The sequence below is a fragment of the Tachypleus tridentatus genome, chromosome 12 (assembly GCF_004210375.1).
Source record: "Tachypleus tridentatus isolate NWPU-2018 chromosome 12, ASM421037v1, whole genome shotgun sequence".
In the NCBI taxonomy this organism is placed as follows: Eukaryota; Metazoa; Arthropoda; class Merostomata; order Xiphosura; family Limulidae; genus Tachypleus; species Tachypleus tridentatus.
In genome coordinates this window covers 36,778,006-36,800,143 of record NC_134836.1, presented here as the reverse complement: position 1 = coordinate 36,800,143, position 22,138 = coordinate 36,778,006, and the positions used below count along the sequence as shown (strand labels likewise).

General features: G+C 34.0%; 2 long non-coding RNA genes across 2 annotated transcripts in view; one reads left to right on the top strand and one right to left on the bottom strand.

Annotated features, from left to right (window-relative positions):
- Window positions 1-9,847: 9,847 nt before the first annotated feature.
- The window catches only part of LOC143235851 (uncharacterized), a 152,459-nt gene continuing 140,168 nt past the window's right edge, over window positions 9,848-22,138 (top strand). The window contains exon 1 of the long non-coding RNA XR_013019397.1: window positions 9,848-10,289. This is a non-coding gene — a long non-coding RNA (uncharacterized LOC143235851). The remainder of the gene's footprint in view (window positions 10,290-22,138) is intronic.
- The window catches only part of LOC143235854 (uncharacterized), a 29,711-nt gene continuing 21,890 nt past the window's right edge, over window positions 14,318-22,138 (bottom strand). The window contains exon 2 of the long non-coding RNA XR_013019399.1: window positions 14,318-16,658. This is a non-coding gene — a long non-coding RNA (uncharacterized LOC143235854). The remainder of the gene's footprint in view (window positions 16,659-22,138) is intronic.

Here is a 22,138-nt window from a genome sequence, read left to right as displayed (position 1 = left end):
GTGTTGCTATATATATATATATATATATCAACGATATGTGTTGTTATACCATATTTTCCAAAGACATTATTCCGGTATAGTATATACGATAATATTATTTTGTGTTGCTATAGTGCATATACTTATGGTATTTATTTATACACTATATAGTCTTATTGTTTTGTGTTGTTATAGTCTATAGGATAATAGTGTTATGTTTTTCTATAATACCATCTCGAGTGCCCGTCTCCTGGATGGAAGCTATGTAAATTCGTGATTAATGAAAGGTCGTCTCAGGACATGAAAGTTATTTTCCTAACATGTAATTGTAAAAAAAAAAAAAAGCACAGACAAAACCCCTTATAAAAGCTGTAAAATACAAAATGTTAAACAGTAAGTATGTACGTTTATCCCAGTGGTACGAATGAGCCTCCGTAACAAATTTGTTGAAGATCCATCCACACCCTGCAAATTAAATACATGGAAATACAAGAGACAGAACTATTATATTTATATCGATATGTGTTAATTATATTGTTTTATTTAAATGCATAGACTAACAGCTGGGTATTGTTATGATGTAAAGCTAAAGACGTCTTGTTTTTATAGAATATTGATTAACAGGGTTGTTATTGTAGTGTATAGATTAATGGTATTATGTTCTTTTGGTGTATATGCTGATGATACTGTGTTGCTGTGCTGTACAGATTAACCGTGTATAGATTAATGGTATTGTGTTGTTGGACTGCTTCTGATTTCTATCTGATTTAAAGACAACATTTTTGGGGTTTTGGGATCTGTGATTAACCCTTTATTCCTGTTAATATTTTTAGTAAACCAGCGTCTTTGTAAAATTACCAGTATAATCTATACCGGTTCTAATATCAAATATGAAGCTAACATTCTGAAACTTAATCAATATTTGCCTGTATACTAATAATCACATTATCTGAGTATAGTTGACTGTCATATTTAGTTTCATATGTCTTATACTTACAGATAAATTAATTTAAAAGATGCCTTATTTTCTTTATTTTAGTTTACAATAAGATAAATAGGCTTAGATCGCATAGAAATTATACTTCAGCACTAAGGCTCATTTCAATAATAAATGTTGCATTTAATCGGTGGTACAAGCCCGCATAGCCAGGTGGTTGTTGCGTGGGTTCGAATCCCCGTCCCATCAAACCTTTCAGCCGCGGGGGCGTTATAATGTTACGGTCAGTCCCACTATTCATGGGTAAAAGAGTAGCCTAAGAGTTGGCGGTGGGTGATGATGACTAGCTGTCTTCCCTCTAATCTTACTCTGCTAAATTAGAGACGGCTAGTGCAGGAAGCCCTCTTGCAGCTTTGCGAGAAAATCAAACATACAAAACATTTTGTGATACTTAATGTGAAATTTCACATTTCATAATAGTACAACCTTTATATTCAGGTGATCGACTAAAATAAATGTTTACAAGGTATAGATGGAAGTATGTTAGTATTAAAATTTTTAAGTATTTACGATACCAACAGTTATTCTATAAGTTGGATGAAAAGAACTAAGAAAAAAGTTTAAATGGCGTTTATACAAATAGTAGATTTGCAGAAAAGAAACCCAATTTAGAATTTCACGAACATGGAATATGTATACAATAGTACACGCTGGCCGTCCCCAATTTAGCAGTGTAAGACTAGAGAGAGGGCAGCTAGCTAGTCATCACCACCCTCCGCCAACTCTTGAACTACTCTTTCACCAACAAATAGTGAGATTGACTGTCACAATATCGCCCTCAAGGCTGAAAGAGTGAGCATGTTTGATGCGACAGGGATTCGAACCCGCGACCCTCGAATTACGAGTCGAATATGGTTACTTTCAGACTTTCATGTACACCTTAACTTTTTCTCCCCACTACTAACAGAAGTTACCTACAGAAGAAATTGTCAAAGTGTGTGAACTATATGAACGTAGTTTGGTGAAGTAACGAAATATTAGTGATCTTTTATCACTCGAGTGTACGTATTATTAAATTCATATCAGTGTTTAAAAAATACGGTGTATTTGTTTTTAAACGTAACTTATTTGTGTATTTAACCGAAAGTTTTCGTTTTTAATTAACATATCTACTAGGATGTGATGTGTAGCTCATAACGAATATTAATGGGAAACTAATTGACTCTAATTGCTGAAAGCACGTTGAATAAAATAGTTTACAAAACTTTTTTTTGTTGATACTTTTGTTTATTTGTTTGCTTTAGAGCAAAGCCACAATGGGGCGGAGAACAAACCACCCATTTTGGTATTGTAAGTCCGTAAACACACAGTTGTCTCATCAGAGGAGTTTTATAGATGTACAATGCCCTTAAAAATTTCGCAACAAATTAAAATTAAAAACCTTCCACTTTTAGAATTAAATATTCCTCACCAGGTTTCGCTAATCGTGATATTTGTAATACGTAGTATTTGCTTGCTTGTAGTTAAGTGCAAAACTACACAATTGGCTGTCCGTGCTCTGTCCACCGCAAGTATCAAAACCTGATTTTAACTGTTATAAGCCATCAGACTTGCCGATTAGCAACCAGCGGAAAAAGGCATAGCACACCAGTGATCCAGTTTTCTTTAATTAAGCACGAAGTTTATAAGATATAATAATAATGTTTTTTTAAAAAACATTGCACTTTAACACAGAAAGTGATAAACAGTTTTAATAAAAAAAACTCTTCCTCGACATAGAAAAAGCATTATATCAAATTTGGCTGTTTTAAACATAAGTTGTACAAAATGTGACTTTCAACTTATTCGCTGGTTATCAAACTTCCTGGAAGGTAAGGGTATGTGATTAAACGTGGAAGACATCTTTTCGGATACCCTAACTCCCAAGGCAGGGACCCCATAAGGAACACTTGGCCCGGTCTTGTTCAATAGGTTTTGTTTTTTTTCATACTTGATATTTTTGTTTGTTTTTTTGAATTTCGCGCAAAGCTACTCGAGGGCTATCTGCGCTAGCCGTTTCTAATTTAGCAGTGTAAGACTAGAGGGAAGGCAGCTAGTCATCACCACCCACCGCCAACTCTTGGGCTACTCTTTTACCAACGAAAAGTGGGATTGACCGTCATATTATAACGCCCCCACGGCTGGGAGGGCGAGCATGTTTAGCGCGACGCGGGCGCGAACCCGCGACCCTCAGATTACGAGTCGCGCGCCTTACGCGCTTGGCCATGCCGGGCCGTTCAATAGGTACATAAAAGAAATGCATTTCAAAAAACTTAAATTTCACACAATACTCACAGTTCTCAGACGGTGTGACCATTTGGAAGATTGATCAAAATCCTATAACAGCATCATACAATATGCAGCCACTATTAAACGAAATAAAACAATATTGTAACACATGGAGGATTAAGATAAACGTCCATTAAACACTGGTAATATTACTACCAATATCAACTAAACAAAGCAAAGCAGAATCACAACTATTTATAAATAAGATGCTCCTCGCAGTTTCGCCACATCTGCCAAACTAACGTAGATTGAACATGTTAAGAGTATAAAAAATCAGAACTGGCTTAGAGCGAGGTGCGTGTTTTGAGTCTGGCATGTAATAACCAATAAGCTTCACCAGACACTACACTCAAAATATATAAAACTTGCATTAGACCAGTCATACAATACAACTGTACGGCATGGTTAAACGCTTCTAACACAATGGTAAAACGTTTACGGAAATACAAAACTTTATACTCACAAAAGCCTATTAAGTCCCCGTAAGACAAACATAACCTTTTTAAATACATATGTAATCTTTCCACAGTTATCTGACAAACTCTATGTAAACTTGCTAGGAATATAAGAGGAATAAAAACAAAACGATTTAGTGAACAGCTCAGAGGTATATCATACCTCTGATGGAATCAGCAGCAATTATGTATCTCAGAACGGCTGAAATGAGACCCGGCATGGCCAAGTGGTTAAGGACTCGACTCGTAATCCGAGGGTCGCGGGTCCGAATCCCCATCACACCAAACATGCTCACCCTTTCATCCATGGGGACGTTATAATGTGACGCCCAATCCCACTATTCTTTGTTAAAAGAGTAGCCCAAGAGTTGGTGGTGAGTGATGATGACTAGCTGCCTTCCCTCTAGTCTTACACTGCTAAATTAAGGACCGCTAGCGCAGATAGCCCTCGTGTAGCTTTGCTCGAAATTCAAAACAAATCAAACGGCTTGTATGGGTATTAACACTTTTATTGATAAGCAGAGGACAGCGTTTCGACCTTTTTATGTCATCTTCAGGTTCTTAGATACATTTTTATTTCAAGTAAGTTTCTCGTCATCAAGAAGCAGTAACTATAGCCATTAAATTAAATTAAATAACATTATTAAATTAGCCACTTAGTACCAGACATTACAGAAGTTTTCAGATACATTGGTAATTTTATTTTTAAAAGAGTTAATTTTATGTGTACTAAAATAAATTAATTTACGTTACTGCCACAATGGACTGTAGAGTGAACGCAGGTCTTTATGTAAACCTAAATCAGCGATTTGTATGTAATTATGTAATATTGGTTACATCAGTCTATAATATGGGCAATGCACTAATATGGTAATTTGAGATTTTATTTACGAGCAATAACTATATAAGTTTAGTATTGGATAAGTGTGGAAAATATCATCGGAAAAATTCTATGCGTATTATATAAAACCTCGTAAATCTGGACGTATCATCATTAGCGCGGGGCTCGCGGACACATCTTGTAGTGTAAACTCAACCAAACTACAAAAAGCAAAAACAGAAATTTTAAACAATATGTAAAGTACCAAAAATTATATATCTGAGAAGGAAAACTTATTAAACATGGATCTGAAACAGCAATAAATACAACAAAAGTTAAAGAGCAAATATCTACTATTAGGGAGAGAAAGACATTTGTCATACAATGGTGATCCAAGCTTTTTTAAGCGCGAAGTTCTTAAGAGGTAACATGACAGTGAATGTGCTTATTATTTGAACAACTTAATTGTTCTTATTGATATCCTTCTGAGAATAAAAGTTAATAAATCTAATTTTATTTAGTGTGAAAGACAAAGTAACTGTCGTGATTTAAAATACGAGTTTATCAGAGATAATTATTCAGTTCAGGGCCTTTACTTAAATTTAATTATGTCTTTTATCGAACAGATATAATTATTCAGTTCAGGAACTTTACCTAGATTTAATTATGTCTTTTAATGAACAGAAATAATTATTCAGTTCAGGACTTTACTTAGATTTAATTATGTCTTTAAACGAACAGAGATAATTATTTAGTTCAGGACCTTAACTTAGATTTAATTTTGCCTTTAAATGAACAGAGATAATTATTTAGTTCAGGACTTTACTTAGGTTTAATTATGTCTCTAAATAAAATTTCAATGATGTGGATTGTTAGTAAGAGTTCTGTAATATAGACAGGTGCGTGAAGCTGAAAAAACTATTAAAAAACATCATTCAAGAAGTAATAGCTAGACAGACACAGTTTCTAATCCTTTTACCAGAACTTGAATAGCACATGGGTGTTACTTCAAGTCTGGTCAAACAGCATCGTCTCAAAGTTTTATACCACTACAGTTCATAGACCCACGTTAACGCTCCAGGCTGGCAAGACAGACGTATAAAAACGAGTTTCACGCCGGCCAGGATAGCTGGCCTCTCGAGCACTTAGACCCGGTTCATATCACACCACAACAGGCGTCCTTGAAGGTTCCATGGTTGTACAACATTATAAAAAGTGAGACTCCAGACAGCTGTGTGGGCCGTCATAACTTGTTATATTACGTTATAAGTCGTCATGTGATCTGTGCTCTGCTTTATCCTCAAAGTCACGTTCAACCACTTGGGATTCTGCATGGACGTCTCAACAAATCTCACATGCATATAACTACTTGGGATTCTAAATGAATGTCTCATAAAAAGTCGCATGCATTCAACTACTTCAGATAATTAATTGCCGTCAAACTAAAAGTCATTTAAATTCAACTGCTTGGGATTCTGAAAAGTCGCATGCACCCTACCACTTGAGATTATTAATGAACGTGAAATTAAAAGTCATATACATTCAATGACTTAGAATTCTGAATGGACGTGTCACCAAAAATTGTAAACTTTCAACCAACTGAGATCCTGCATGGACGTCTCACCAAAAGTCACATACATTCAAGCAACTGAGATCCTGCATGGACGTCTCACCAAAAGTCACAATCATTCAACTACTTAGGATGCTAAATTGCATCTCAACAAATGTCACATCAGTGGGGATCCTGAACTGACATCTCACTGAAGCTTGGACCTGCTAGATAATGCTGTGTATCTTCAGCATATTACTTGGCGATTAGCAATTATACTTAAACCATAAAATAAGACGATAACGTTGTAAGTTTCTTCAACCATAAACAACATGAGCTTTATCGATTACTGTTTGCTTTTAGCATCACTCTCCTGTCCTCAGTTTGGTTTTACTAAGTCACGAATCTTTCTCTTAGAGTTGGTAAATTTTGTCAATTTTTTTTTCAAATTTGATTATACTATGTCGCCTCTCTCTCTCTTTCATATTTCATTTTGTGATGTCGTCTCTCTTTCTCAGGTTTGTTTCATCATATTTATTAGTTGAATCTCGCGCGAAGGTACTCAAAGGTTACCTATACAGCTATCCCTAATTTAGAAGATAAATAACAAAATAGGATGGAAGTAAAGCAGCTAGTCAAACCCGCTGACTCTTCAGTTATTGTTTGTAATTTATAGTATGAATTAAAGTACAGTACGATGAATGACTGTAACTGCTAACATGAGCGTTGTATGACTGTAACCATGAGTACGATTTAAGACAAAGAACGCTCTATGACTCTAACCACTAGTATGGTTTAAGATAAAGAACGCTCTTTGATTTGAGATAATGAGCACTGTATAATTGTAACGACTAGTATGACTTGAGATTGATGTATAACTGTAACTTCTAACCTGGGTTAAGATAAGAAGCACTGTATGGCTGTAACTTCTAACCTGGATTAAGATAACAAGCACTGTATGACTGTAACTTCTAACGTGGGTTAAGATAACAAGCACTGTATGGCTGTAACTTCTAACCTGGATTAAGATAACAAGCACTGTATGGCTGTAACTTCTAAAAGGGGTTAAGATAATAAGCACTGTATGGCTGTAACTTCTAACCTGGGCTAAGATAACAAACACTGTATGGCTGTAACTTCTAACCTGGATTAAGATAACAAGCACTGTATGACTGTAACTTCTAACGTGGGTTAAGATAACAAGCGCTGTGTGAATATAACTTCTAACCTGGGTTAAGATAATAAGTACTGTATAACTGTAACTTCTAACCTGGGTTAAGATAACAAGCACTGTATGACTGTAACTTCTAACCTGGGTTAAGATAACAAACACTATATGACTGTAACTTCTAAAAGGGGTTAAGATAATAAGTACTGTATAACTGTAACTTCTAACCTGGGTTAAGATAACAAACACTGTATGACTGTAACTTCTAACGTGGGTTAAGATAACAAGCACTGTATGACTGTAACTTCTAACGTGGGTTAAGATAACAAGCACTGTATGACTGTAACTTCTAAAAGGGGTTAAGATAATAAGTACTGTATAACTGTAACTTCTAACCTGGATTAAGATAACAAGCACTGCATGAATGTAACTTCTAACCTGGATTAAGATAACAAGCACTGCATGAATGTAACTTCTAACGTGGGTTAAGATAACAAGCACTGTGTGACGTGGGTTAAGATGCACTGTATGACTACGTGGGTTAAGATAACAAGCACTGTATGACTGTAACTTCTAACCTGGATTAAGATAACAAGCACTGCATGAATGTAACTTCTAACGTGGGTTAAGATAACAAGCACTGTATGACTGTAACTTCTAACGTGGGTTAAGATAACAAGCACTGTATGAATGTAACTTCTAACCTCGGTTAAGATAACAAGCACTGTGTGACTGTAACTTCTAACAGGGGTTAAGATAACAAGCACTGCATGAATGTAACTTCTAACGTGGGTTAAGATAACAAGCACTGTATGAATGTAACTTCTAACCTCGGTTAAGATAACAAGCACTGTGTGACTGTAACTTCTAACAGGGGTTAAGATAACAAGCACTGCATGAATGTAACTTCTAACGTGGGTTAAGATAACAAGCACTGTATGAATGTAACTTCTAACAGGGGTTAAGATAACAAGCACTGTATGACTGTAATTTTTAGCATAAGTTGTTTGTTTGTTTTGGAATTAAGCACAAAGCTACACAATGGGGCGAACTGTGCTCTGCCCACCACGGCTATTGAAACCCGGTTTGTAGCGGTGTGAGTCCACAGACATACCTCTATGTCACTGAGGGGAAGTATAAGTTGACGCCGATCTCTGGCAGTAACTTCTAGATTATTTCGTATAAAATTACCATTTCCTCAGTGTATTTTCTAGTATAACCTTATAATGCATTAACTGACTTTTGCTCAGACTTGAAATAGTCTTTTCTGAATATGTCTTGAATCTCAAGTCAAGAGTTTTGCTTTGACTGGACCAGTTTTTATTATTTGACGTAAACTGTATTTCTGTTTGATACATAAAATGTATATATACATAGTAAAGTTTGCATTGTGATTTTAAGATATCTTAGAAATAATTTTGTGTATTTATATATATACGCACGCACACACTCCATGTCCATTTGAGTTGTGAGTTACATGTTATCTTACTAATTTAATTATTCTCCAGACCCAGAAGCTATGGGTTGAATGTTGCCAAGTTTACTAAAATAATCAGATAAGTAACTATTATCACACCAGTTTCATTTTAAATAGTTTAGAAGACAAACAGTATTAACACCTTAGCTTTCCAATTAAATGCAATACTGTAAAATAACACAAGCTAGATATTTAGTTGTGTTTCAACAGTTAAAACAGTTAATATAAAATCAACTATAACGACAGTTGCCTTTCAAAACGTTAAGCACGAGATAAGATCACCAACTAAACAGTTGATTGCATACAATTGACTAATAAAACCGATTAAGCAGTCTGTTAGGCTCCAAAAGCAGATAAGTATCATGAAATTAATAACTAGCCGTGTTCCATAGGACATTGACACGATGAAAGTTAAAAGTAACCTTAGTGCTGGGTCAATGAGTCGAGTTAGATATAACAATTGTTATGGTGTGAACGTCTTTTTTAACCTTGGAAACTTAACTGTAATGTATTTTATTTGTCGTAAGACGATAATATAAGACCTGTTCTATTTATAGACACTACATTCTTTATTCAGTTTCTTAAACCTTGTTACGAAAATAATATTGTAAACACATTTTTTATCATGTTCGCTATGCCCATATCGGTATAACCGACAATGTATTTTTCAGTGAACCATGAAATTTATAAAAAAAATTAATTGATAAAATGCTAAAATATAATATGAAACTTTGAGCCTAGTTACTGTAAAATATCCCGCAATTATTATTTTCAAAATTAATTAACATTCTGCATAAGTGTGAACTTTATTCTGCATAAACATGTGTTTTCCAAGTACGCTTCGTAGGCGAGACCCCCTTACGAAGCTAGTTATTCAAATCGCTATTAAGAAGTTTTGGGGTTTCTGCTATAAACGTATTTCCGTTTACTTGGCTTAATACTCAAATATCTTTTTATAATACTTCTCTGTTCACGCATGATTAACACGTCTTATCTCGAAATATAAACTTAATGATCAGACTTTCGTGACTTGATTTCAGGAATTAAAGTGTGCGTCTTTTGTAGTTATTTCACACCTTTTCTAAGAAAATAATCTAAAAAAAAAAAAAAAGACCTGATGATCATGAACTAAAGTGAAGCGTGAATCTGTTGTTAGAAGTGGTACTGTTGTACGGTAGTAACCTTATTGTTATTCAAGTTCGTTTTAGTTCTCTTTTGATTACTTGAGGAATATGAAAGTCTGTTCATGATGTATCACGTGTAATTCTCTAGTTCATTTAGAAGGAAAACACCTATTTGGATGTTCTCTAGTGATAAGCGTGCTTGGGTGTGAATCTTAGATTTTACGAATCACGACTCGTTGCTGTAAAAATGCGCTACGCTCTCTGCAGTCGTGGGTACTCTACGAACATCGGTCAAATTCCAACATTCCATCAAAGAAGAGTATTTCAGAACGTGGCGGAGAGTTCTATGGATGAGCTCCTTCTATCAGTTCAATACTAGACATGGTTAGCCCAAATATCTTTATAACTTCGCGCGAAAATCGGAGACAATAACAAAAAGCACGAATGTGTATGTAAGTAATAGATAGATCTTGTATTTATTTGTGAAAACTTTTATACTGTTCAAAAACGGGTAAAATGGCATTGAAGGGCAAATTAACTTAAAATAGGTTTCGATCTAGTACGGCAAACGTTTCCTGTCATTGTTGTTAATTAGAATACTTTTTGTTGCTGTTTTAAACTTATATTCCAAATTTTTATTTTCATAGTAGTTTGTCTTTACGTTTGTTTGTTTTAGTGCAAAGTCACGTTGAACTATCTGCTATGTCAATCCCGGAGGACTAAAATCCTGGATTTTAACTCTTCAAGCCCTACACGTGTGGCAGATCTTTTTCTTTAACTTTTACTGCAAAGTTTGTAAGAGATTTTGTCGTTATACTTTCAGGAACTAGAAGTTTAAAAGCACTTTTACTTGTTATTTTTAATTTTTATTTAAAATGTTTAAAGTTATAACCTTTACTTTAAAGTTCGAAAAAATAAAATCACTTTCGTTTCTTATTTTTACTTTTTTATTCCAAACATCTTCAGTTATAACTTATTAACATTTTTAGGAACTACAAGTTTCTTATTTTTCTTCTAAAATTATAGAGCGTGTAAAATTATAAGACAGCATTATATGGCTAAATATAGAAAGGATGTTTTTTGTATTACTTTTTCATCAAAAGTCTACATATAGTTTTAAAACCCTTGCTGATTTGCAACGTCGACCGAGCTTTGAACCAAAGTTAAGCTTTCTTATAACTAAATCTACAAAGCTGGGCGAACCTAATAAAATTTTATTGGGTTTATGGGCGAACATCTCATTGTTAACAGCAAAGGTACCTAACTAATGAAGCAAATAAGAACCTAAGAACAGTATGTATTACTAGTCATACCTTTTTACTGCTGGTGTAAGTAGGTGGCTTGCTATGACTGGAAATTTTATTATTGAGCCTAAGATTTTATTTCCACACGTCATGATATAGTCCTGTTTGGTTCTGTTTTGAGTTTCGCGCAAAACTATACAGGGGCTTTCTGCACTAGCCGTCCCTAATTTAGCAGCGATAAAGAGAAGGCAGCTATTCAACCCCCCTTCCAACCGTTAGGCTACTCTTTTGCCAACGAATAGTAAGGTCAACCGTCACATTATAACACCTTCACTGCTAAAGAAAAGCGAGTATGTTTGGTATAGCGGGGATTCGACCCCGCGACCCTCAAATTCCGAGTCGAACACTGTAACCAACAGTCCTAGACTAGCATAAAAAGCGATTTTTAAGATATGCATTTACTTTGACAACATTTGTTCAAAACGAAAAGAAAATTTGTGTACAATTCCCTTTCTTTTCTAAAAAGTTTATTCTACTTCCAGGGCTCTAGAAAACAACAAGGCCATGATCTGACCGATTTTTCATGGCATGTTTAGTTACGACTTATGTATTAAGACTTGCTTCTTTTAATTCAACACGTTACGTTATGCGTATCTAGTACTTGTAGTTAAAATGGCTCAAGATTTAATCTTTTAGTATTAAATTTTCAAAAACTTTCTGGGGGCGTGCCCCAGGATTCCCTAGCAATGTGTCAAATAGTCTGATCCCTCCAAAAAAGTGCTTCCTGCGGAAATGGATAAAGCTGACAGAAGACGCAGTTGTTGTTTTTTTACCAAACTACAAAACGTTTGTTGTTTTCCTTTAGTTTTGGATAAACCGTACATTTTTAAAAGTTTTATATTGTATCCTTATGCTAAGTATGTAATAACTGAACTTGTGCAGTTTCGTTACAGTTAAAAATTCACCCTAGTAAGACAGCGGTAAATCTTCGGACTTACATCGCTAAAAACGGGTTTCGATGCCCTTGTGCAGAACACAGATAGACCATTGTATAATTTTGTGCTTAAACTGTAAACAAATAAAAAATATACAGCAAATATTTAATCAAAACAAGTTTTGTGGGAAGCAACCTATATTAACATTTTAACAACGCAATATCACTTTAGAATTCAATAATACTTTATTTTCCATATATATATATATATATATAGATAGATAGATAGATAGATAACTTCAGGTAAAAAAACCACACAAGATAATCGCAGCAGAGAGCTCAAAGTGTCTGTCGGAATGAACCACTTTAACTGTTTAACTTCGGTTGATGTATAAATAAAAATTTAAAAGAAATTTCGTCATCACTGATACAGGTTAATTAAAGGCAATGTTTTACCAAGTGAAATTTAAAACCATCTAATAAACAATGCACACATTCTTAACCCTAACTCATTTTGTACGTTGTAGTACTACAGCTTGGTGATCTTAAAAATTGCGTTAGATAAACCCAGTCACTCACAAGATGATCTTAAATATATCCGGCATTTTAATCTTGAAATTATTTAGTTTTACTGAATAAATTACAATTTTCAATGTTCGAAAGAGGATCAATCAAAGTTAAGATATTTACTACTATTTATAAAAACGTGAACTACAAAGAGGGCTATGTGTCTTGTAAGGTTTATATTCAAAGCCTGCTTTCCTATCCCTTCCAAACAAGGGACGAATATCGCACATCCTCGTATATCATTATACAAAATCTATTAAAAAAAAACAAAAGAAAGAAGATTATAACTAAAGGCAATTTACTGAGATCCCCTATCCCCGATGGCTCAGTAGTGCCTACGTGCTTATAACGTCAAAAACCGGGTTTCAGTACCTGCGATGGGTAAAACAGAGGCAGTCCATTGTGTAGCTTTCTGTTTTAAAAAGAAACAACGAAATATATAACATTGAAGAATCGTATTTTTATTATACATATCATAACTGTTTCGATATTTTCCGGATATTTCATTTAAATGTAATTTGCTTTGGATGTAAACGTACCAAAAAGACTGATTGTTCTTTTGGCTTTGCAAGATTTACGGGTACCCTGGTTTGAAAGTTCACGAGAAAACATTGAACAAGTAACGTTTAAATACATTAGTTGACACTAGATGGCGAGATTTTACTTTTTTTTTCTAATTGTAACATAATGGCCAATAAATTTTTGTAAAATATAAAAAAAAAAAATTGCAAAGATTATAACAGTAATAAAATAACCAGAATGTGTTTGTATAAAGCCTGTGCAGCACGATGCTAAAACTGACCGGAAAATAGATTGAGATAGTACAAAATTATACCTTGTTATCCAATTTTAGCGGCGCTACTTATGTGAGACTGAATGAAGCGGAAATCAGGCCTAACATTTCTTATGATAACTACTTCTATTATATTCTTCCTATTTAGTTGTGCTTACAAATGTAATACCTATAATTACACTATTAGAAATCCTTTTTTTATCTATAAAAGATTTTTTATGATAAGGTTTCACTAATATTTTGAATGTTTCAGAATCGTTATTTAAAAAATAAAAAGGGCCCTTTGAATTCTTCACTAATGAGATTCGTATAAAAATATTGTGGAATAATTTAGTACAAACTGAACATATGAGAAGATTTTTAGTATTCTCAACAAGAACAAATGTTTAATAAAACTATAATATTTTTAACGCTTGTAGTACGACGAATTAACAGAAACTTTTATTTCATGGCAGAGTTTCACATTAAAAATAATTAATTTAGTAAAATATATACAAAACATGAGCCTACCGAAATGTGCACTATATTTTAATTTATTAAGGCTTCTAGAAAAACAAATATTTATTTGATTAGTTATGTCTTTGAACAATAAGCTTCATAAACAAGGTTAATATGCCTGGTACTATTCAAAATGCCTAAAAATCAGGTTTCGATATCCATGGTAGACAAAACATTGGTAGGTTTGTGTTTAATAAGCAACAATGGCCAGGTGCGTTATCGACTTGTTATCCGAGGGTCGCGGGTTCGAATCCCCGTCGCACCAAACATGCTCGCCCTTTCAGCCGTGGGGGCGTTATAATGTGACGGTCAATCCCACTATTCGTTGGTAAAAGAGTAACCCAAAAGTTGACTGTGAGTGGTGATAACTAGCTGCCTTCCCTCTAGTCTTACACTGCTAAATTCAAACAAACAATAAGCAACAAACATTCAAACTGAACAAACTTTTATTTCCATGTAGAACCTATTTATTCTTTCCCGTTCAACATGTATATATATATATATATGGAAACTACAGATCGTTGTAGCTCTTTTTCTACATTTTATGTAATATTATTATAAGACTACAATTATGAAAGCAGCACACAGATCGTTGTTGCTTAAACTGGTGACTACATCAACTCAGAACCGAATCACTGATTCAGTACAATAGACCTATGTTGTACATAACTTGATTTAGATTAGTTGTGATTACTTAATATTGTTTAGCACAACTTATTTGAATACAACGTCTTCAAGACGGGAATGAGGCGTGAATTATTATAAATTATTTCAGTAGACCTGACGTTGGGTTGGGTTCCTCCACAGAACCGAAAGTTACGTTAGATTAACAATTAATAATTAAAAGTAAATAAACTGTGTTAGTGACGTCTTGTTTTGAGTAACATTCATAGCTTAAAGAAAAATGGTGGAGATATTTAGACGGTACGGCATCGCCAGGTTGGTTAAAGTGTTCGACTCGTAATCTGAGGGTCACGGGTTGGAATCCCCCTCGCACCAAACATGCTCGCCCTTTCAGCTGTGGGTGTTTATATAGTGATGATCAATCCTACTATTCGTTGGTGAAAGAGTAGCCCAAGAGTTGACAAAGGTTGGTGATGACTAAGTGCCTTTCCTCTTGTCTTACACTGCTAAATTAGGGACGGCTAGCGCAGATAGCCCTGGTGTAGCTTTGCGCGAAATTCAAATAAACAAGATATAGAGACTTCTTTATTAAAACTTGACACTCATAAACGAATGAAAGATTTACTTTGGCACTTTGTTTTATATATCTTCAATCACGTAAAAAACGAGTCTACAAGCATTTAAGACAACAAAACTGTTTATTTAACTCCACATATAAATACATGCAGCTTTATTATATAGCTAGTGTCAGACACTATTGAAAAGTAGATGAGATTTCATGCCATTACTTGTCAACTTTACCATTCATGTTTGAATATCCAGCATCATTATACACCACGTGTATATCATGCTTCATGCTGGAACTTCAAATCTCTGTATACCTATACATCACATGAATTTCATTTTTTATAGTGGAACCTCGGTCATCTCCACATATCACTTGTACTTTATGTTTTAATGGTGAAACCTCGGTCATCTCCACATATCGCTTGTACTTTATGTTTTAATGGTGAAACCTTGAGCATCTCCACATACCACTTGTACTCTATGTTTTATTGATGAAACCTCGAGCATTTCCATATATCACTTGTACTATATATTTTAATGGTGAAACCTTGAGCATCTCCACATATCACTTGTACTATATATTTTAATGGTGAAACCTTGAGCATCTCCACATACCACTTGTACTCTATGTTTTATTGATGAAACCTCGAGCATCTCCACATATCACTTGTAGTATATGTTTTAATGGTGAAACCTCGAGCATCTCCACATATCACTTGTACTTTATGTTTTAATGGTAAAACCTCGAGCATCTCCACATATCACTTGTACTTTATGTTTTAATGGTAAAACCTCGAGCATCTCCACATATCACTTGTACTCTATGTTTTAATGGTGAAACCTCGAGCATCTCCACATATCACTTGTACTCTATGTTTTAATGGTGAAACCTCGAGCATCTCCACATATCACTTGTACTTTATGTTTTAATGGTGAAACCTCGAGCATCTCCACATATCACTTGTACTTTATGTTTTAATGGTAAAACCTCGAGCATCTCCACATATCACTTGTACTTTATGTTTTAATGGTAAAACCTCGAGCATCTCCACATATCACTTGTACTCTATGTTTTAATGGTGAAACCTCGAGCATCTTTACATATCACTTGTACTCTATGTTTTAATGGTGAAACCTCGAGCATTTCCACATATCACTTGTACTATATGTTTTAATGGTAAAACCTCGAGCATCTCCACATATCACTTGTACTTTATGTTTTAATGGTAAAACCTCAGCATCTCCACATATCACTTGTACTTTATGTTTTAATGGTAAAACCTCGAGCATCTCCACATATCACTTGTACTTTATGTTTTAATGGTAAAACCTCGAGCATCTCCACGTATCACTTGTACTTTATGTTTTAATGGTAAAACCTCGAGCATCTCCACATATCACTTGTACTTTATGTTTTAATGGTAAAACCTCGAGCATCTCCACATATCACTTGTACTTTATGTTTTAATGGTAAAACCTCGAGCATCTCCACATATCACTTGTACTTTATGTTTTAATGGTAAAACCTCGAGCATCTCCACATATCACTATAGCAGGTCCTCACGTTCCTCGACGAAACCTTATTCTTCGGAAACTGTAAAGTTATGAAACATATCAACATAATAACTGAACAAAAAACAGCAGAAATAAACTTTATAATTGACAGTAAACTCATCAATGTTAATGTAGCCACCTGTTATATTTATATTTTGTAAATGTTACAAATATCTGAACTCTTACATGGGTTATTAATGAATACTAGATTTAAAAACTAGTAAACATTTGCATTTTATAACATAGATAATCTAGTTTGTTTAAGCATTTGTTTGAACACCAGAAAGAGCTTTATTTGGAATTTGTACTTCAATGCTTGGTTTGAAGAGAGAATTAGTAAGAACATTATAAGTAGTTACACTTCAAATGTTCTGACGGTATGATTATATCTTGCTATAATACAAAATGTGTCGATCGTTTTGCCCCTATCTTTGCCTGTCGATAAGTAATGTGTCTTCTTACGTGTCTAACAAGTATCACTCGTCTCTGTTCTTACACTGATGTAAACTCGTAAAACATTGTTTGTCATGAATAATTAGTAACGTATCTGAAGTAAGCAACTCTTCACAAAACCATCGCGAATATTTCTTGGAATAATTTCACGCTGCAAAAGATTCTACGTCAGAACGATCAGTGCTGAGCATGATAACAAGTAGATGTAGCATTTTCTGTAACTATGGTAACGTTATAGACGTACACAATACACACATGAGTATATATAAGCTCTTTAACAATAAATATCTTTTTAGTGAATATAGTATCCTCTGTAAGTATGATGATATTATAAAAGGGAAGAAAAAGTGTAAGGGTTTTAAAAATTTGTAAGAGCCTCAATTCTCTATTTCAGACACTGTTTAATAAACGGCTTTTTTTTTTTATCGCTGATTAGTAGTTGTAGTTATAGGTTTATATTGTAGAGACGTAAATATGCTTGCCACTATTCACTATTTCCTTTGATCTTTTCTTTCAACCAATCACAAATAGCAGTACATACGCGCGCGCACACACACACACACGTGCATGATACAATTACTTTAATGAATTATTCTTTCACATAAATACTTTATGAAAAGGTTTCTCAACCTGCAAGAAGTAATATCAAATTAATATTTCAGTAGTCTCCTGGTAAAATAACAATATACCATGTGGTGTTCTATTAATAAAATGTGTTCAAATGTTCGATCGGTAGCTAGAACTACCGAGATAGTTTTATCGAAGTTTCGTCAGGTGACACTCAAACACTATCAGATTTTTCTTTTTTCACTCTCTTGTCAATAGAAACTGTTTGACAGCGTTTGAGTAATATTAATATACTGAGTGTTACTCACATGGAAAAATTCAATATTTTGATTAGTATAATGCCCATTACTTGTATCAAAACTTACACAAACCATAACCCAAACGATATAGGTGGCAGCTCCTTCAGTGCCTTGGAGCAGACCATTATGATTAAACATAGGGGGGTACGATTACTGGTTGCTGTGCTTTAATAAAATGTTCTGAAGGTTCAGTGTACATGACGTATTTATTTTCTAATAGAAGTATTGCTGTCTGTTGTTCTGTTATTTTTATTTACTTGGCTCACACCTTTATTCTAAACGTACGTTTAATTAATTAACAACGTTTTTAAAAGACGTGACTTATAATAACACAGAAATGTAGGAAACAAATTAGAAGTAGGAAAAATAAGATTTATTTGACTGAGAGAAGCCATGGAATGTGGGCCACAGAGGCATTCATTACGGACGAGGTCCAGGGCTCGCCTTAGGGCGTCAGAAGCTCGTTGGATCTGGATTATATTGTATGCATTCTCCTGCTTTTCCTGAGAGTAATTCTCTTAATTTTTATGCATTTTTACTGGGACAGATTGAGGAGAGGGGGCGCTTCCTCTTCGTACTCTACTGTAACTCACTTGTAACTTTTTGTCATAATCAGAGATAATCGAACAAGTGATGTTGCTTACTTTGTTCTGTTTACTTATTATTAGGCGTGTTTAATTAATTAACAACGTTTTGTTTAAAGGACTAAGACTGTTAACCTGTTTGGAACGCTGACTGTTAAATAAAATTTGTTTTGTTTTTTATCAGATTAGTTGCAGGTCTTCAAATTGGCCGCAGGGAGGTGTTCCTGCTATTCAAGCTTACCGTCATATGTAGTAGATATATATATACAAGTATCATCATATACCATCAAATACGTATACAGAAACAACAAAAACTTCTTTTAAAAATAAAAACATGGTTATTGTTCTAAATAACGTATTTGTAAAGTACATGTAAATGTTTCATTTCATTTGGCCTTATTACTTGTCAAATATAAAGGTTTGCAATAAAATATAAATTGTTATTTATAGTAACGTCATCGGCAAATTATATAACTTAGTACTGTCAAAAAGTACAACCTTCATTCGGTGAAGTGTCCGAAGTTTCGAAAGCTAAAAGTTGCCCTTTGTTACAGCCTTAAAAATAACAGACCAGCTTTTTAGTAATCAATATATTCAGAAAATATTTTCATTCCTTACTTAAAAGCCCGGTATGACCTAGTGGTTAAGGCACGCTACTCGTAATCTGAGGATCGCGGGTTCGAATCCCCGTCACACCAAACATACTCGCCCTTTCAGCCGTGGAGTCGTTATAATGTGACGGTCAATCCCACTATTCGTTGTGAAAAGAGTAGCCAAAGAGTTGAAAGATGATGAGGATGATTAGCTACCTTCCCTCTAGTCTTACATTGCCTAATTCAGGACGGCTATAGAAGATAGCCCTGATGTAGCTTTGTGTGAAATTCAAACAGACTTAGGAAAAATTTTAACTTTATATTAAGTGTATTTTTTCCGTCAAAATGCATAATTTTCTACAAGTATTTTTTTCTACTTTGCAAAACATTTGTATGTAACAATCATTTTTATTGTTGACTTAACACAGTAGTTTGTCCAAACGGTTTTCAAAACATGTATAGTTTAATTTACCTTAATTCTACTCAAAAATATTTGAACCTGATTATAGAAAATCACTTCAAACGATAAAGTAATTTCGCAAAGCAAACCACAGTCTGATCTAGAGGAAGGTAATGCACGTTCAACAAATCAAATGCTTCTAAATGTAGACGAAAATAAAATACGCGTGAGAAATAAAACATTTTCAGTTCTGGACGAATATATGACCTTCAGTAGTTCTTAATTCAATGTTTATTCGTTCACAAAGCCACTCCTTATTACATTCTAATAAGAAGAAATAACAAAAGTGTTGGGTATCTTTTATACATTTTACTGTTAATTATGACAGTTAATGGTAACAGATAGTTAATAGTAAAGTCATATAGTTTCTGCTTAGAAACAGATTGAAAGGTATAGATTGTGAGTTAAAAAATGTTTTACATATTGTGCGCATGCTCGTAAAATGAAGCCTGCTGATCAGTGTGAACAAGAATACTTATGTGCACACTTGACACGAAAGTGCACATGAAGTAGGTCGTGTGTTTGGGTGCGACCTAGAAAGCGAGTGTTTATAGGATGTTTATTCGATTTGTATACCTCTGTATATTTTCCTTATTTAGATAGACAGGATGTACTATGCACCTGTCCAGACAGGGTATGGGTAGAAATTTATAGATTATTCTTATCAGGGTTAGATTAATTTCATCACGTCAGCTGCTATGAAGTCTGAAAGCTGTCTTCAATTGCGCTGTTTTAGTTAGCCAATGAAATTCAAAACTTAACAACTGTTCCTGCTATAATTCAACCTCAACATACACCAAGCTCAGACTCGATTATTCTCAGCACCCGCTAGACGTAGACTCTATTTTCTTCAAAAATGAAAAGCACCACAGATATGGCGAAGTGTATTATTACCGATTGGTTATGTGTTGTACTGAAAGTTCTGAGAAATTAGTTGATAACAATGGTTCGACAGAAAACATTCTATATTAAAAAACAACGATTTGAAAAAAGTTGTATTTATTGTAGAAAACATACTACAAATCGTTGTTTGTTAATTTACCACTTAGTGGCGTAGCCAGGTTTTCCACTCGGGATGAGAGGAGGGGGGGATAAGTAAAAAAACTGAAATTGATCTAAATCTTTAATAAAATGATCATTAAAATAAACCTAATTGAGTATAACAATGTTTATAGAAGTTTTATTTTTCTGTTAGATACGAAACAAGTTTATTATATATATATAAAAGCTTAAAAATAATGTGTGGTCAACATGCTTAGATTTTTCAGGGGGACTGGTCCCCTTGGCTATGCCTCTGTTACTACTTCATTAACATAGAGTGCTTTCCTATACAAAAGCATTGTACAACATGATATTTACCATAATGGCGAAGAAACATTTGTCTTTTATTTAAGCTTTTTATACTGTTCTTTTATTGTATATAAAAGTTTATTTAGTCATTTGTTTATGTACATATCAATCTTATTTCAACAAATGATGTTTCTCGTTTTCTAACAAACTTTTGTATGTTTGATCTTTTGAACTATATATAATGACTAAAATTACAAGTACTGGTCACAGAAATACCAAACCACTCATCAGTTAAACACTATATATCAGTGTTTTGTACGGTAAATTGTGTCGCAGAAAATGAACGACAAACCCTATTTAAAAATCCTAAATGCAATAAATATTATTCTACCAAATAATTTGAAGGTTAATACGTACACGCATGTATAAATACATATATGCATATACTCACTTTATAACATTAAATACACTATTTAGTTGCTGTTTTCTTATTTACTATAAATATTTCAGGCGATCATACACTTGTTTAAATTCTGGTCAATAGTGTTTTTATTGAATGATTTTCAGTGGGGTTGAAAACCTTATCACTGCTGATTTTCCTTTGATAACTCGTAGTAATAACGTCTTACGCTCTATTGTACTTCCTAGTAACAGTTAAGCCCTTGGAAACGTTCAAGTTACTTATACATTAATCAGTTTTTAAACAAACTTGTAATACAAATTCGAACTAACATCCAGATTCAAATGGGGTCAAACCATTCCAGTTAGCGAACTTGTTATAAAATAATGAAAGCAGAAAAGTGGTTTGAAACATGTTACTTCTACTTTTATTACATGTTGACTGATAAAAGAGAACGTTATGTAAAATTCATTAAGCCTGTTTAGTATAAACACGGAATAACACACTTTGTACAAATGACAATCAGTGCAAGAGCTTGCATAAAAACTTCATGGAGCAGAATTAATTAAATGTCTTATATCTTAAATAATTACATGTATACATAATGACTTTTCTTAATAAGTGAATAGTGAGATGTACTAACATTTAAATATACAACATCATTTCAAGCAGTGAACCGACTGTGAAGGTCACTGGAAACAAATTTTGGAAATGTCAATTCTAAATACCAAAAATGGGTGTTAATACAACTCGGTTCTCTCGCCCTTAAAACTACAAATTAACAAGTTTTATAAATCGTATGTATTGTTAATGCGACCCTTTAATTCCAGTATCAGTTTGGTCCTCCTAATTTAGCGTGGACTTGTTACTGAAC